The 15,635-nt window shown below is 38.7% G+C and overlaps 1 protein-coding gene across 1 annotated transcript in view; it reads right to left on the minus strand.

Annotated features, from left to right (window-relative positions):
* RALB (RAS like proto-oncogene B) overlaps nt 1-14,906 on the minus strand; it is a 52,227-nt gene extending 37,321 nt beyond the window's left edge. Inside the window, exon 1 of the mRNA XM_031053202.2 lies at nt 14,796-14,906. The gene's annotated coding sequence lies outside the window, so the exon portion shown is untranslated. The remainder of the gene's footprint in view (nt 1-14,795) is intronic.
* Between the last annotated feature and the right edge of the window lie 729 nt (nt 14,907-15,635).

A 15,635-nucleotide genomic window follows, 5' to 3' on the forward strand; every position in this document is an offset into this window, starting at 1 on the left:
AGTGAGAGACTGCGGTGCCTAACTGAGTTTAAACCACAACATTGCCAAGAACCAGGAAGTTTTGAATTGAGACTTTGGCAATGTGGATGTGAGCAAGCAAAAGTGCAATATAAGGTGAAAAGAACATTTGAATAGAAAGATATATGCATATATATGTATACCTACATATTTTTAATTTAAAAGTTGAAGCCACTGTGATTAGGCACAACTAAAATCATCTTTAAAGGTGAAATGCTGATTTTTCCCAAATTTCATTTGAGTTACACTGATTTACAGTGCAAGAGAACTGCATTATATACTCACAAGCAAATCCATGCACCCTTCTACCTAGACTAATCTCCTCAAAATAAATAACTGAAATTCTAAATTCATGTGGTATTTGCAGCCTAAAATAAATTGCTTGCTGGAAAGCAGTGGGCTGCTTTGTGATATCTTTATGAGATCAGGGACTGTTCAGTGTGTGCTGCAACTGTTACGTAATATAGCTCACTCTTCTACTGGCTCTGGTTTAGAGAATAGAATGCCATCCTTCAACAGGCATTAAATACACCCCCTGCCTAGTATAAGATAGTCTTTGGCTTGCTGTTTTGGAATTTCCCTACTAGATATGGGCTCCAATCACCTAAGAAAAGAAGGAAGCTGATGTCTGGTTTACTACATGTGAGAGAAATGCTGTATCCCCTAAGATCTTGAATAAAAAGCAAGAATCTTCTTCCTGTGGTTTGAAATAAAAGACTGCTACTCTCTCTTTCCTTTCCTCTTTTAATTTATGGAGAAGGGCAGGACTTACAAGATACCCTCTTCCTAAGTAATTTCCTGTCAGCTTCCCACCGAAGTTGTTGGCTTGCATAGATTCCATTCAGAGAAGGCATCTGGGAGTGTTACTGAATCTTACTGTAATAACTTAAAATGTTACTTTCCCTGAAGTCTGCCCAGTCCCTTTGCAAAGGTGGGTGATGGTGGATGGAAATGTTTGTGTTCTTAGCAGTTCCATTTAACAGTTAAAATTAATTTAGGATGCAAGACACTCAGGACAGCTAAGAGGCAGGTAAATAGCTGGAAATGGGCAAGAAGTAAATGGAGGAAGCAAAATGTTTATCTTTTCTTGAGAAATGTTTTAAGCCACCAAGTTATTTCCTCCTAAATTTAGAAAATATCTTTACATGGAGCAAGCCTGAGATATTATTACAGTCTTGTGGCAGCTGCCACTTCCTTCCAAGAAAGGGCAGTCCATCGTGCTCTTTGGAAAGCAAAAATGCTATGGATTTGGCTGTTGTGGCTGAAGATATCCATTATATCAAATGCAAAATGCAGTAGTCATGTCACGTCCATGCTAGATTCAGCCTGATGTAGTTCTTCCTTTTCAGTTTCTTTCCACAGAGCCTAAGGAATGTGACCACCTGCTGAATCTCTCTTTCAATTGGCATGTAAAGAATCCTTTGTTGGATCAGCTGGACTCTTTTGACTTCTCAGCATCAAAAGCTGAGTAACAGTTTCCTTGTGGCTTTTCTCCAAGGGTTTTCTGGGGATAATTTGGGAAATTTTCAATTCAGGAAAAGATGGTAAAACAGGTTGTTTTCTACTTAGCTGGTTCGTATTTTCTTACTCTGTTGTATGCTATTAACAGAGAGAGGTCTAAGCTGCCATTTTTAAATACAGTCTGAATCATGGCAGAAAGAGTTGCAGTCTTCACCTGCTTCTGCTTTCTAATTACATTGCTTGCGTGGCAAGAACCAAGAAACAAAACCTTAATGAACATACATAGAACCTTAATGACAGAAAAGCTATCTGTCTTAGTGTACTGAAACTTTTTATAAGAACCACAGCTTTCTCTGGGCGAGGAATTCTAAAAGGAATTGTAAAGATGAGCTCATTTCTAGCCAATTATTAAAGATGAGCCCTGAAATTTGAGGAAATTTGTACTCTACAGACAGAGTAGTGCTGCAACTCTCTGCCATGATTCAGGCTGCATTTAGAAGTGGCAGCTTAGACCTTTCTCTGTCTTGTAGTTCAACTGTTGGCTTTTGGCACAGCTGTTGCAGGACACAGGTGAACTACCTAATAATTATCAGGTCTTGCTTCTTCTAAATAGGTATAAATCAAAAGTAATCTTTCCTGTCAGTTCCCAAAAGCCACAAGTGTAAAAACAAGTAGGTGTGATTGCCATGCTTTGTCCTTGGTTGCTATACCCACAGCATCCATTTCACTAGCAACTTTCATCTCCTCCCTTGTAAAGGCTTCTAATAAAAGGGCTGCTCCCCTTAACACATTAGTTGTAATAAATTTGCAGCTGCCAGAAAGGAGGATACTGCATAATCTTACAGATCTCAAGGTCACAAATCAGAAATGAAAAAGGCTGTGTAATTTATTTTTCAAAAGAGAAGGTTTCCGTATCCTTCAAGCTAAATATATATTCTTTTTGGCTATGGAAGAAATAAAGCTTTTTATACTTTTCTGGCCAGCTACTGAGGACCATGATTGCCTACCCCAGGTAAAGACTTTATTCCACAGAAAGCCATAATTAACAAGAAGACCAGCCTGTAAAGCTGGCCAATACAATGAATAACAGCTTTCTTTTGACACACATTCCTACTTCATCTAGCAAATTTCAAACTAGGCTTGCCCTGTCACAGGTTTGGATTGTGGGGAGACTCTTGAGCTGCTGCTGGAAGCCGTATGGAAACATGCTAGTCCAGTTTAGGAAGTGCTGACCAGCAGACAGAGCTATGATGCATGAGATGGCACCACATAAGACTCCTGGTCTTATTTTAAATTCACACTACAGAGCTACTTCCTATTTGTATTTCAGTCTGTGAGAAGCATGCTCTATGTTCCAGCATGAGAATTTGAGTATTTTTTTTATTCTTATTAACCAGTATTAATCTATCTCCTTTTTTTGTTAGATTCCAGATTTTTGACTATTTGTTAGTCAGTAGAGTGTCAATAGTTTATTGCTCCAGGATGTAACTCATTTGTACACCCAAATGAAAAAAACCTTTTTCAGCATGCCAGAGACACAGCTCCAGATAAACAGCTAAAGCATTTTCTTTCAAGCTCCTATGATTTCCAAATCTACCAAGCTACTTTGCTGGAAGCCTTATTTTAGTTCTATGAAAAATGTTTTAGTTCCAGTTCTTATTCTGTTCCACGTACAAACATTTCATTCTAATTCTGCCAAAAGTTCGCCACTCTTATTCTTGTTCCTGTTAATAAAATGCATGTTTTTCTCTTTTGCATCCTGTTAGTGCTGACACAGGCTCCTAATACACAGTATAGATTCATCCTCCCAAGGACAGGAAATAGTCTGCTTTACTCAAATAATGTGGACTAAGAAATTTTAAGAGGGAAAGGTTAGCTAAGAACATGACAGTTAAGAAGACAGTTAAGAATGTAACAATCAGAGTTATAAATACCAAGGGAAGTATCAGAACTGGCTTGAAAGTCTTCGATAAATGGTAACAGTGATAGTAATGAAATGTAGCCTGAAAATTCAGCTTAACGTCAGCTTTCTTCTTTGTTTTTCCTTTCTAAGGTTTTTGTTGGTTTGTTGTTTGGGTTTTTTAATACATTCTGGTCTGTATGACTTACATTAATTTGAGCATATACCTATTTCTATTTACACTATTTAACAAAGGTTTCACAAGGTTTCTTGCAGTTGAATTTTGCTGGTGATAACTTGTATGTGGAGTTGCCCCATGAGGATGACAGATTTAAATCTGTCATTTAAGCTGCCATTTGTGCCAATTTGTCTAAATGCTGTAAGACAACCAAATCCACTCGTAAACAGTTAAAAAATGAACTATGTGGTTAACAGTAGTTAGTTCTTAAAAATATGAATATTACAAAAACTGCCTGTGGAACTGGCAACTTCTAGACAATAAGAGAAGCACTAGTAGGACACAAGAGATTGAATCCTCATGTCCCTTTCCAAGTCAGCGTCAAATGGCCTTGGCTTAGGGGATATGGCAGTTCTATGTGTAAAGACAGACCACAGTTTTTCAAACTCCGCTATTTAGTCACACTTAATGTTAGAAATTCACAAATTCACAAATGGTATGCAGTAGTTGTGCCACTAAAGGATGAAAGTTCTCAGCTGAGGATTTTAATGGTATAAATGTTTTAAATAGAGGCACAGCACATAAAAAGGTGAAAACGGAGTAAGTGTTGTTGAATAAAGGGTGACAAAACAAAGGCAGGCAAGTCCTCAGGTTCTTAATTTTATGGCTCCCTTGAGCAAATTAGGAAGTCACAGTATAAGACAGTGAAGTTTAATGAGTACTTTGAACAACCATGTATTAAAGCATGGCATCTCTTTCCTGTCCAAATCTGAATATCCTTCTGCTTAAATAATGATGGGTAAGGGATTTGCTGTGTTAATAAGGGACTCTAGCTGATTTAGCATGACTAGGCAGGATGCTGTCCTTCCTCTGAGCTTGCTAATGAGTATCAGGAAGTAGTGCCTTCCTTCCCGGCTCCCAGCTTGCTACCTCTACAACATTCCCTTCCTTTACTGGCAGGGCTTCCTTGACAGATGCCAGTACAGATGTGCACACACTGCTAAAAAAAATTGGGGTACAGCAATTTCTGATGGATGTAATAATCTTGTTTCTTTCTTCTCTGTTGTATATCATGTATAAGGAATTGCAATGTTTTACACAGCAGTGAGTGTATTTTGGTTGTGAAGGACTAATCTATAATTAACTGTTGTGATAATTATTAAAGCAACATAGTATTTTGGACATACAGATTAATTACAATTTTGGAAAGCAATTGTGTTGAGACCTTTGGGTTGAAAATATGCTGTACCAATGCTGTTCACAGTTGTAGCGGGTTTTTTTCAATTCTAGCTGTCATGTTCCCATGTTTCACCCTTGTAACAATGGACGTTTTCCACTGATGACTCGGAGGAAATAGTGTCTCCACCCAGTTTTTCACAGAGCAAAACACAGAAGTTCCCCAAATATTTCACAGCAAAAAATTGCTGTTGTAGAGCAAGAATTTAACACAACCCCAAATCCTAGCATAGATACATGATCATATTGGATTTCCAGTAGCTTTTGATCTTATTTGAAACTACAGTGACCTCAGTAGTGTAGTGCCTGGTTTGGCAACCACTGCTTTACACAATGTTAAATAGATCTACATTTCAGAGTTCTAGTAGCTGCCTATAGCATGAGGCAGCATATAGTCAGCATGTCCTGGGGACAAGACTGGGGATATTTAATGTTTGCATACTATAAGATAATGGGAATGAATCTATTAGTTACAGCATTACTGGCCTCCTTTCACCTTCAGTCTTCTTTGTATCGAGAGCCATGACCATATTCCATTCCAGTGACTTCAGCACCAAATCTGGATTTACGTTGGGATCACAGAGTAGAATTTGACTGCTATTCAAGGCAAAGTTAATTTGTATTGTAAAATTACCCCTTGTTTCCTTCTTAATCTTCACCAATTTGCATAAAGTTACAGACATGTATGATGCCTTAAAGGTGCATTAAGACAAACATCCCTTCCTGTAAGAATTACAATCAACAGTAAGAAATAAAAACATAATACAAAGAACTACTGCCAGGAGGCAATAGATTCTTCCCATGGACTATGCCTTCCTATGGGACATGCATGCATTTAGTAATTCTTAATCTACAATCAGTCCAGGTTAAGTACTCAGTTTCTTGTAAAGATGTAAATAGCAACGCCTAGTGGATTAGCATAGAAACACTCAGAAGAAACGCATTTTAGGGAGGATTTGCACGCAGATAACATTGTGATTTCCTCCAAAAGACTTATCAGAAAAGAATTTACAGCAGAGAAGAATAGCTCCTGCCTTTTCATCACAATTACTTTTTTGAAAAACAAGCACTGGAGAGAGATAAGGGAACTTTCTTGTAGATTATTCCTATTATCAAATAGCAACTTAACTCCACCCTTCCCTTGTATTTGGCTTCTTCCAGAGTGCCTGGAGCTGCTGTTTTGTTCCAAGACTACCCTCAGAAAAATCCCCTGCTGTTATCAGACATGCTAACAAAAGAAAGAAATGTATACTTCTTCCAAAGAGGAAAGATGTAATTAATTGCCATCTATCAAAATCAGGAGACATACCCCTTTAGCTTGACTGAAAGTTAATGTAGCTTTCCCCTGTACTGTAACTGGCTGCATGTGCTGAAACCAAGCCATGGACACATCCAGTAGCACTTTTCCTCAAGCAGAAGTTTCAGCTGAGACTTCCCTGAAGATACAGAAATTGTTTCAACTTGTATTTAAGTGAGAGCTATCAGTTTTGATAATTCGTACTTAGATTGTGTTAAAATTAAGCTGATACTGTAATTCTTTCCATTGGTTTTTAATCTTTGTATTAGCTCAGAATGGTGCTTTTTCCCACTAGCAAATGAGTTTTGCTGCCAGCTACCAGGACAGCAACTTCTTTTCAGTCCCCATCAGCAGTATGATTACTGTACTGAAGGAAGATAGGACCCAAAACCTGCTGAAAGTATTCACTTGAATAAAAAGCTTGCAAGATTAACCCATAGATCTTGTATCTTTGTTCACATATACAGAATTCACACTTACTGAAATTATTTCCATATTTACAAGAAATTCATAATTCCTACAGTTGTACAGAGAAATTGAGTCATGCATCACATGCAGATGGCCAAAGAAAGACACAAATACAATGCAAAGAGTACAAAGAAATGTATTGTGACTCATCACTGAGTGATACCTACAGCAACATGAAGTGTATTAATAGGATAGTGAAGCCTCAGAGGCAGCATGAGTCAGATCCCAGGTTAAGAACAGGCCATTGAGATGACAATCAATAGCAGTTCAGCACTGTGATTTCATACCTCCTACCATTCACACTTTCATTCTCAAACAGTGAAGCAGGCTTGAGGGGGAGGCTGCATGTAGCAATAGGATGCAGGGGAACACTACTGTCCCTTGCTCGCTCCTGTGTATCCCATATCCTATCCCCCTCCCTCATCCCCAACAAGCAGCAAAGGAGAGTGGCAGTTGTGTAGGAGTGCTGCTGGTCTTACCTGCTCAACAAGGAGATAAGGCAGCAGCAGGCTGTGTGGGAGCGCTTTCTTTCACATGTCCAAGTACTTACAAACTCATTTAGACAGAAGCAAAACAATTTATCTGTGTCAGGTGCTGTTCTTGTGCACCTCTCAGGAGCATGGGCAAGAATCATCCTCCCTCGTTTCCTTCTGTTTGAGATTATGCAGCAGCTTGCTCCTTGGAATTTCCATAGAAAAGGTGGTTCAGGCCAGACTGAAGGTTCTGCAGACCTGATCAGGCCAGTCAGTGGGCTGCATGTTGAACCATGCTGGTGAAGAATTTTCAAAAGTAATCTGTGTCAGCCTGATTACATCCACTGATTGTGCTGTGGGTTTGGCCAATGCTAAGAGCTTTTGGAAATCACCATCTATATATGGATACAAAACCTCTTACTCTATTCTCAGTCTTTGTGCAAACCTTCTCTTTACAATAGGGCACTCTCTGCTCATAGCAGGCCTACCCAATCCTATTGCTATAATCTCAGGCACTGGGCAACATTATAAAGGAAATTGTCATCACCTAAAAACCAAAAGCTTGTGGCTTTTGTAGTCTTCAGCTGTTACTAGAAAAAAAACAGAGACCAGTATGAACAAGCTGAAGTATTATACTGAACTCATAATCCTGACAACTGTAGCCAGTTTTATTTTCCCTTGGCTATCTCTTTTGTTGCCATATCTCTCCATTCTGAAACAGAAACCCAGTGGACAAAGCAGAGGATTATGTATTTAGTAATTTAACTGCAGCCTTAACCCCAGTTCCTACATACTGTAGCAATGTGGAAATGATTTCACAGTATTATGAAGGGAAAAGTTCTGCATCACAGTGCTGAGGTGGGAAAAGTACTGTTTATGATCGTGATTGATTGTTGCTACAGTGTATTTTTAGTGAGAAAAATGCTGTAACCTAAATGTTTCTGTCAGTTTGGGAATAAACCTTCTTTATAAAACTACAAGAGTAGAAGGAATGTTCATCACTCAAGTTTAAAAGGTGCGTTTTGAGTAAAAACAGGGTCTTGGCTGACTAAGACTGAGACAACCAGGACTGAAGGAGGTTGGCATTTAGAGCACAGTAGTAGCAAAACTTTAAGAAGTTTTAACTTAACTTAAACTTTCAACTTAAAGCTTCGACAGAGCAAAGCTTTAAGAAGTCTCTCAGATGGAAAGGTTTGGGCAGAAAGGAAGTGAGAAGAATAGAGGGTGCTGCTTACTAACAGGAGGAGATAGGAAACAATGATGCTATTGTGGCAGCAGAACTGATGAAGTTCGGATGAGAAGATAAGCTTTAATTCGCATGCTTTAAAAACACTCATGCAAAGTTGGTGATTTTTTACTAAAAGATTAGGGCCAAGGGACATTGTGGTCAGGGAGTTTGCTCCGTTTATATGAATTGTAATCTACAATGCTCTAGTTTTTCAAGTAAAAAACAGTGCAACTTTATGCAAAGGATATCTGCTTTACATTAGACTTGCCATATTCTGAAGAATTAATTATAAACCTTAAGATCTGTGTTTTACAGGAAGCTCTGGGAAGGGTTTGTCCAAGCTATGGTATCTTGAGAAGTCACTGCTGGACATGGAACAGGCAACAAGTCTGTTAGATCTAACTCTATTCAAGAGGTACTAAGCAGAATGTTTCCACCTTGAATACATGCTTTTATGACCCCCAGTTGAAGAACTCTGCCCAGTCTTTAACCAAACAGGAGAGACAAGAGTCCCAAGGGCATGGGACCACGGCTGGGTCTTGTGAAATTAATGGAGGAGAGTTCTCCAGGGGAAAGTGTGTTAAATTTCTTTTACAGAATTTACTTATACAAACCTATCTCCTAGGAAACAGTATTTGCCTACATTAACATTCTTTACCTAGTACTAGATATATAGAACGTGCCTAGGTTCACTGCTGTTTAGATTTCCCTCCTTTAACATTCCTACAGCTTGCCAGCATGTCTGCTTCTGCAGAAACAAAGGTTAATTAAATACATCCGCCCATTAGAGCAAGGAGCGAACATTACAATCTGGCCCAGAGCTACCTTCTTCAGCTGTCAGCACAGAAAGACACTTGGAACCACAAATTAGTCCTCAAGCAAAACTAATTTCATCAGAAACTGCTTGTTTTATTGAACAGAGAAGGCCTTCCCATATTTACAGTTTCAGCTTGTACTTGCCTTTCTGTACCTAGTTCGAGCAAGAAACATTCTAGTGGTATTTTGCAAGTTGCACGATCCAAGATTCTTGGTTCTTTACAGATTAACACATAATAAGGAATGCTGGAAAAAATGTACCTTGTTTGCATTGCTAACTCCACCTTTTATAATTGATACAATTTAGAGTAACTGATACTGGATTTTTCTGTTACTTGTGGCATTCGTTAGCTTTGTACCTTTCACTGTGCTTGCACAATGGAACTAAACTGGCCAACTCCCTCGTTATGCATTTCTTTTCATTTTCTTTTCCATTTCATTTCCTGGCTCTAATGTATAAGCACCACATTACCACAAATTATTTCTTATTTCTGTGAAACAAATCTACATAATAATATATTCACTATATTAATTCTTCACATTATATTAACACTAGCACTGTGGCTATACCTCAGTTTCTCTCTCACTGTCATATGGGGAATGAAGGCAGACAGCATATACCTTTCACAAACATGTGCTGTTACCATGCCTATAATCCCCACTGCTTGAAGAACTGCCATTCCTAAAATGATTTCTTTCTGTGCTGAAGCAGGAGAGCAAAGCTGCAATAGCAGTGATTAGTAATGTGATTACTAAGGTAGCCAGGACACATTGAGGTTTTCACTGGAAGTAGGATCTTAAAGAAAGTAATTATGTAAAATAGCATGATGTCTACTTAATCAAAAAGGCTGACTTGTTTTCTATCCTTTCAAGTAATAGATGAAAAAAGTATAACTCTATGTCCAAAATTCAAGGTCCATATTATGTCAGAGCGCTTCTCAGATTCAATACTGTGTTATACCTTCTCCATTCTCATTTATATTATCCATAAACAATTTCTGATTTTCTCAAGATGACTCATTCTTCATACCTATTAGCTGAATTGTTGCTGAAAAAGATTCTCTGCCTATGAACTGTATGGGCACGTATTTAATTTCTGTTCTTTTGGTTAGTTTTGATTAGACACACAGACCACAGCATCTTATTTCTATTCCCAATCTGGAATATTTGGCACCTGGGTACATTCTAGTATCAAATCCTGTTTTTCAGCAATCATAGTTAATGTTTGATTAAAATTTTCAGTCTCTCAAACATTATTACAGTTACATTTGATGGATTAATAATACAAACTATGGCTAGAAAGAGACATGAGTGAAGAGCCACAGAAATATTTTCTCTTATTTGCATTGCTTTCTTGGGCTTCATTTCAAAGTCTAAGAAAGTCACAGAAGTGTCTTCTTTGTCCACTTTGCTCTGGACAATTTCTGCCTGGTTTTTAAAAACCCCTTTCAAAGGCAGTATCTCTAGCCCTGATAGATGGGCACAGACACAGTGCTATCTTGCAAACTGCTCATCACTTGACATCAGGCCATTTTCTGAACTCTGTGGGAAAAACACCTTCGTCTACAAAAGAAACTGAAAGCAGTGGAATTTTTAAGGTATTTAATTGTTAAGTTGCAATTAAATTGGGAAGGTGTTTGCACAGAAATTCCCTATTCATTAAACATGGCAAAAGTCTTTACAAAAATCTTGGAGCTGACCACAGCCTTGTGCTACTTGTCTCACACACATCAAAAATACTACATGATGCAAAGCGCTGTATAAGGCTGTGCAATAGACAGCTGTGTCTATATCCAGGTTTAACAGGGCAATATTATTTCTTCATTCCCTCTGCTGAGCCTCCTTCAGTCTTATGCCTGCATACATATTTTATAGGCCATTTATTCTTTCCTATGCTGAAGAATGCCATTTAACAGGTAAGAGAGTGAATACTGTAAAAATTTATGTATATCCTATCAACATAAATATGTGGATTATACTCAGGAAAAGCTGCTGGAGCATAACATTAACCTGAATACAACACAATCCATTTAAACATGTTTTCAAGGATCACACGTCTTTATGTACCAGTTTATTCAGAGATGACACAGCATAGTTCAGAACTGCACTTCTAAGTAGATATTTCTTAAGACACAATTGCTGTTCTGTGCTTCAGGCTACATTTTCATTTAGTCATGACAGCATAACCATCAGTCTATCTTTCGTTTTCTGTGAGGCAATAACTTTACTATGCTCCATTAATTAAAGCTATGGGTATTATTAAGTAGAACAGCTGTTGAGAGTATGAAAAAGAGCATTACTACAATGACAGCAAAGAGATTGTCCTGAGTTTTAAGTGTGTGTTCCTTATTTTTTTGTGGAGATCTGTTTGAGTGTAATTTTGAAGTTAAGGATTACTGTAAACAAAACATATTAAGGTTATATCTGAAGAGCTGATATCTGAAGCAACATCTGAACAATACTCAAAATTCCTAAGCAGGGAAAACTTTTGCAAGTATTTCAGCTGCTTAGGTGATTAAAGCAATACTCCAACATGAAATTGAGAACAATTATTTTAATCATTTAAGGAGTTAATTTAACTTTAACATTGACTCTGGTTTCATGATTAAAATACAGGGCAATGAAGCAGAAGACATAACCTATTTTCAGCGTTAGCACTGACTCACTGTGTGATATTAATCAAGTAACTTAACTGTCTCACTCTCTGTCTCACCTGTAAAATGAGGGAACCTACCTCACAAGTTCTTTGTGACATTAATTAATTAAGCATTTGCTGCACACCTAACATTTCATGGATGTAAGGTGGTAGAAAATTCATTGTTAAACACTTATATGAACAGGATACAAGAGCAGAGTTGGGTGGTTTCTATAAAGGAAACTCACATCTCTTTCATCTTTGAATTTTTTAAGCATGACAACAAAATGATTAATTACAGGACCTGTTGGTCTCCAATGCAAGTGAGCTAATTGGTGATGTCAAGATTGGAGGCAGCCTGGGCTGCAGTGATCGTGCACTAGTGGAGTTCACAGTCTTGAGGGATTTAGGTCAGGTAAAGAGTGAAGTCAGGACTCCAAATTTTAGGAAAGTGTTTTAAGAAGTTAGCCTTCAGAGGCAAGGGAGCAGAACAGAGCTGGCAGATCTTTAAGGGTGCTTTCTATAGAGCACAAGAGCTCTCAATCCCCAGGTGTAAGAAGCTAGGAAAAGAAGGCAAGAGACCAGCATGGATGAGTCAAATTAAAAGCCAAGAAGAAAATGCACAGGCAGGTATCCTAGGAAGAGTATAGGCATACTGTCCACCTGTGTAAGGACAGGATCAGGAGCTGGACTTGGGGGTACTGGTGTATGAAAAGCTGGACATGACCTCTCAGTGTGTGCTTGCAGCCCAGAAAGGCAACCATATCCTAGGCTGCATCAAAAGGAGTGTAACCAGCAGGTCAAGGGAGGTGATTCTCCCTCTGTGCTCTTGTGGGACCCTACCTGCAGTACTGCACCCAGCTCTGGAGCCTTCAGCACAGCAAAGACATAGACCTGGTTTAACAGGTCTAGAGGAAGACCACAAAAATGATCAAAGGACTGGAACGCCTTTCCTGTGAACAGGCTTAAGAGAGTTGGGGTTATTCAGCCTGGCGAAGGCTCCAGGGACATCTTAGAGCAGCTTCCAGTACCTAAAGGAGGCTTATAAGAAAGATGGAGACAAACTTTTTAGCAGGGCCTGTTGCAATAAGACAAAAGGCTTTAAATGGCTTTAAACTGGAAAAGAGGAGATTCAGACTAGATGTATGGAAGACATTTTTTACAAGGGTGGTGAAACACTGGAACAGGCTGCCCAGAGCAGTGGTAGATGAGCCATCCCTGGCAACACTCAAGGTCAGGTTTGATGGGGCTTTGAACAACCTGATCTAGTTGAAGATGTCCCTGCACATTGCAAGGGGGTTGAACTAGATGGTCTTTAAATGTCCATTCCAACCCAAACTATCCTATGATTCTAAAACTGTGGCTGAAGCCCTTGAAACGAGCCTATAAATTGAAATAATGCATAGCCACAACCTAGACAGACCAAACTATAACTAAGAATAAAAATACATTGTCATTCTTCAGAAGAGCAATTAAAAGACTAAGGCGAGCTTTTCTCTCCTATGATGCATAAGTAAATTTGCATCTAATGGAAGTGAAAAGCAGCATATTTAAATCTGGAGAAAGGAAACAATAAAGTTTCTTTAAAATCCACAATTTTTACCAAACTCATTACCACATGACAGCATTGGAACAAAGATCTGCTTGAATTCAAGAAACAAACACTGATACAGAAATGTGAACATCCACTGTGATATTCTGTGAAATGAAAGAGTTAGAAACCCCTCAAGTTGCACAGTCCAAGTCAGCTAACAGCTGACAGGCACTTAAAACGTAATTGCCTGTGAAGCCCACTGGGCACCTGATACTTGCAACTGTGTCAGAAGCAGCTAGTACAGGCTACTCTGGGACGCAGAACCCTGCAGTAGGTGGCTCCTAGTACAGCAGTCTCAATGCTACAGAGGCTACACCAAGATGCACACAAGCATGTCTTTATCATCCTTCTACTTTTACCATAACAACGTTGTAGAAAATTGCAGGCTTGTTTTGTCATAAAATTAACATCAACAGCTTTTAACTGAAGAGGAGTTTTCACCTCATAACGCAGTTTAGTAGATAACAAGAAGCAATAATTTTTACTAACATTGTGGTGGGGCCCTGTGAATAAACCAATCAAAACCACAGCGAGCAAAGACAAAACAGGTAAATTAGGGTGATCAATGACATATTCAAAGGTTATGTGTTTCCTGTACAGCTTCTGGCCTTACCAAAGACAGGCTGGGGAAAGGACACAATTTATTTGCACATTTCTGAAGCCAGTTATCGTTATCTGAAATATTCACAAAAATATCACTACTGCTTTCTGCTGGTTCCCTTCAAAACAGAGTTAAATCATAATATAACTCTAAATGTATTACTGATATAGTTAACAAGTTTCTACTAAATTAGCATTGAAGGGATATCTAGACAAAACCTTAGACCCTCCTTCAAGAACAGCAGAGCCTTTAGCTCTGCATTTCAGAGCTAAAGACCAAGATGGAGAAGAGCAGAAGTAAGCAAAACAACTCCACCGATTATATAGTTATTCTAAAAAGAATCAATGACTCACTGTTAATGTTTACTTGGCCTGTATGCTTCAGGGATGAGTGGAGATCAGTGCAGAAAACCAGTTCTTTTATTCTCCTTTTATTTTGCTTATTACTAGCAAGTGCTACTGCATACATTGTCAAGCAAGATTAAAAATAAACAAGAGGTGCTTCTCATCCAGCACTAATACAATGCCGTGTGCTCATGCACAACCTCTTGTGTATATTTTAGCAGCTGTTTTTTCCTGTCTGTCCACAGCAAAATGGTATGTTGCCTCCCACAGTACACATACCTTGACCCTTTCCTACACCTAGCCCACATCTTTAATCCAGTCTCTGCACCCCGAAAGCTTCCAATGCTGCTGCTATCCCTTTTCTCACACCAGCTGGGCCAGGAATCTTTCTCTTCTCACTTTAGTGATGGATAATGACAGCGAGTTCTCCTTTCACTTGTATTTCTGTTCCTAACTGCACAAACAAGTAAATACATAGAAATAATATGATCTTTCTCTGATTCAGCTTTACAAGTCAGAGAGTTTGCTTTCTTAGCTGATACTCACTGTGGTTAAAGGATCGTTCGTTCTAGAGCAGCAGTTTCTGAAGGCGAATGAATAAGGCAGGCAGGAGGATGATGGCAGAAGTAACTCCACTACAGTATTACAGACTAATTCACACAATGACTGTAGCTGGACTCCTCCTAGTGCCTCAGAAAGCTGCAAAAGGGAAGGGCTCAGGATATGATATCATGCACTCATTCTAAAACTGAGGAAACTGTTGTAGATGATTGAAAAAAGTAACAGCTTTAAAATTCCTGAATGGCCAATAAAAGAAAACTACTTTTCTGCTTCACCTCCCTACAATCTCCAGTGAAAGTTTCAATAAATGCAAATGACATGCTTAGAAAACAATATTTAAATCGTTACTAGGACTAGCCTAAGAGATGTGTTACAACCAAGCTACCTCATAGTATTGCTTAGTGTTGTCTGGCTTTGTCTGTTTTCTGTGCTTATGCCAAATCTTAAGCTTTGGGCTTGTTACCAGGTCTGTTCAGGCAAATACACCAGTCCCCAGGATAGCTGGCTCTGCAGCCATAGTTGAGTTTGTGTAAGCAACAAGGATCCATGTGTATCCACCCGTTGGCAGTATCCTGACTTGTTTATTGCCTTTTTCAGGAAAAGTAAGATCTTCTAAAGCATCTAAGTGAGTTAGGAACCCAATTAATGTTTTCTAAGGCTATGTAAGCCAGTAGAATTGTAAATCTCATGGAAAGTTAATGTGATTTTGTGCAGATTCGCTGGGGTAAGTTCTACTCCCTAGATCCCTTTCTAATTGCAAGCATGCTTTAAAAAAAATAATTCATTTACAGGGCTATATTATTATAAATTTATTTCCCAGGTAAT

The sequence above is a fragment of the Melopsittacus undulatus genome, chromosome 4 (assembly GCF_012275295.1).
Source record: "Melopsittacus undulatus isolate bMelUnd1 chromosome 4, bMelUnd1.mat.Z, whole genome shotgun sequence".
Taxonomy (NCBI): Eukaryota; Metazoa; Chordata; class Aves; order Psittaciformes; family Psittaculidae; genus Melopsittacus; species Melopsittacus undulatus.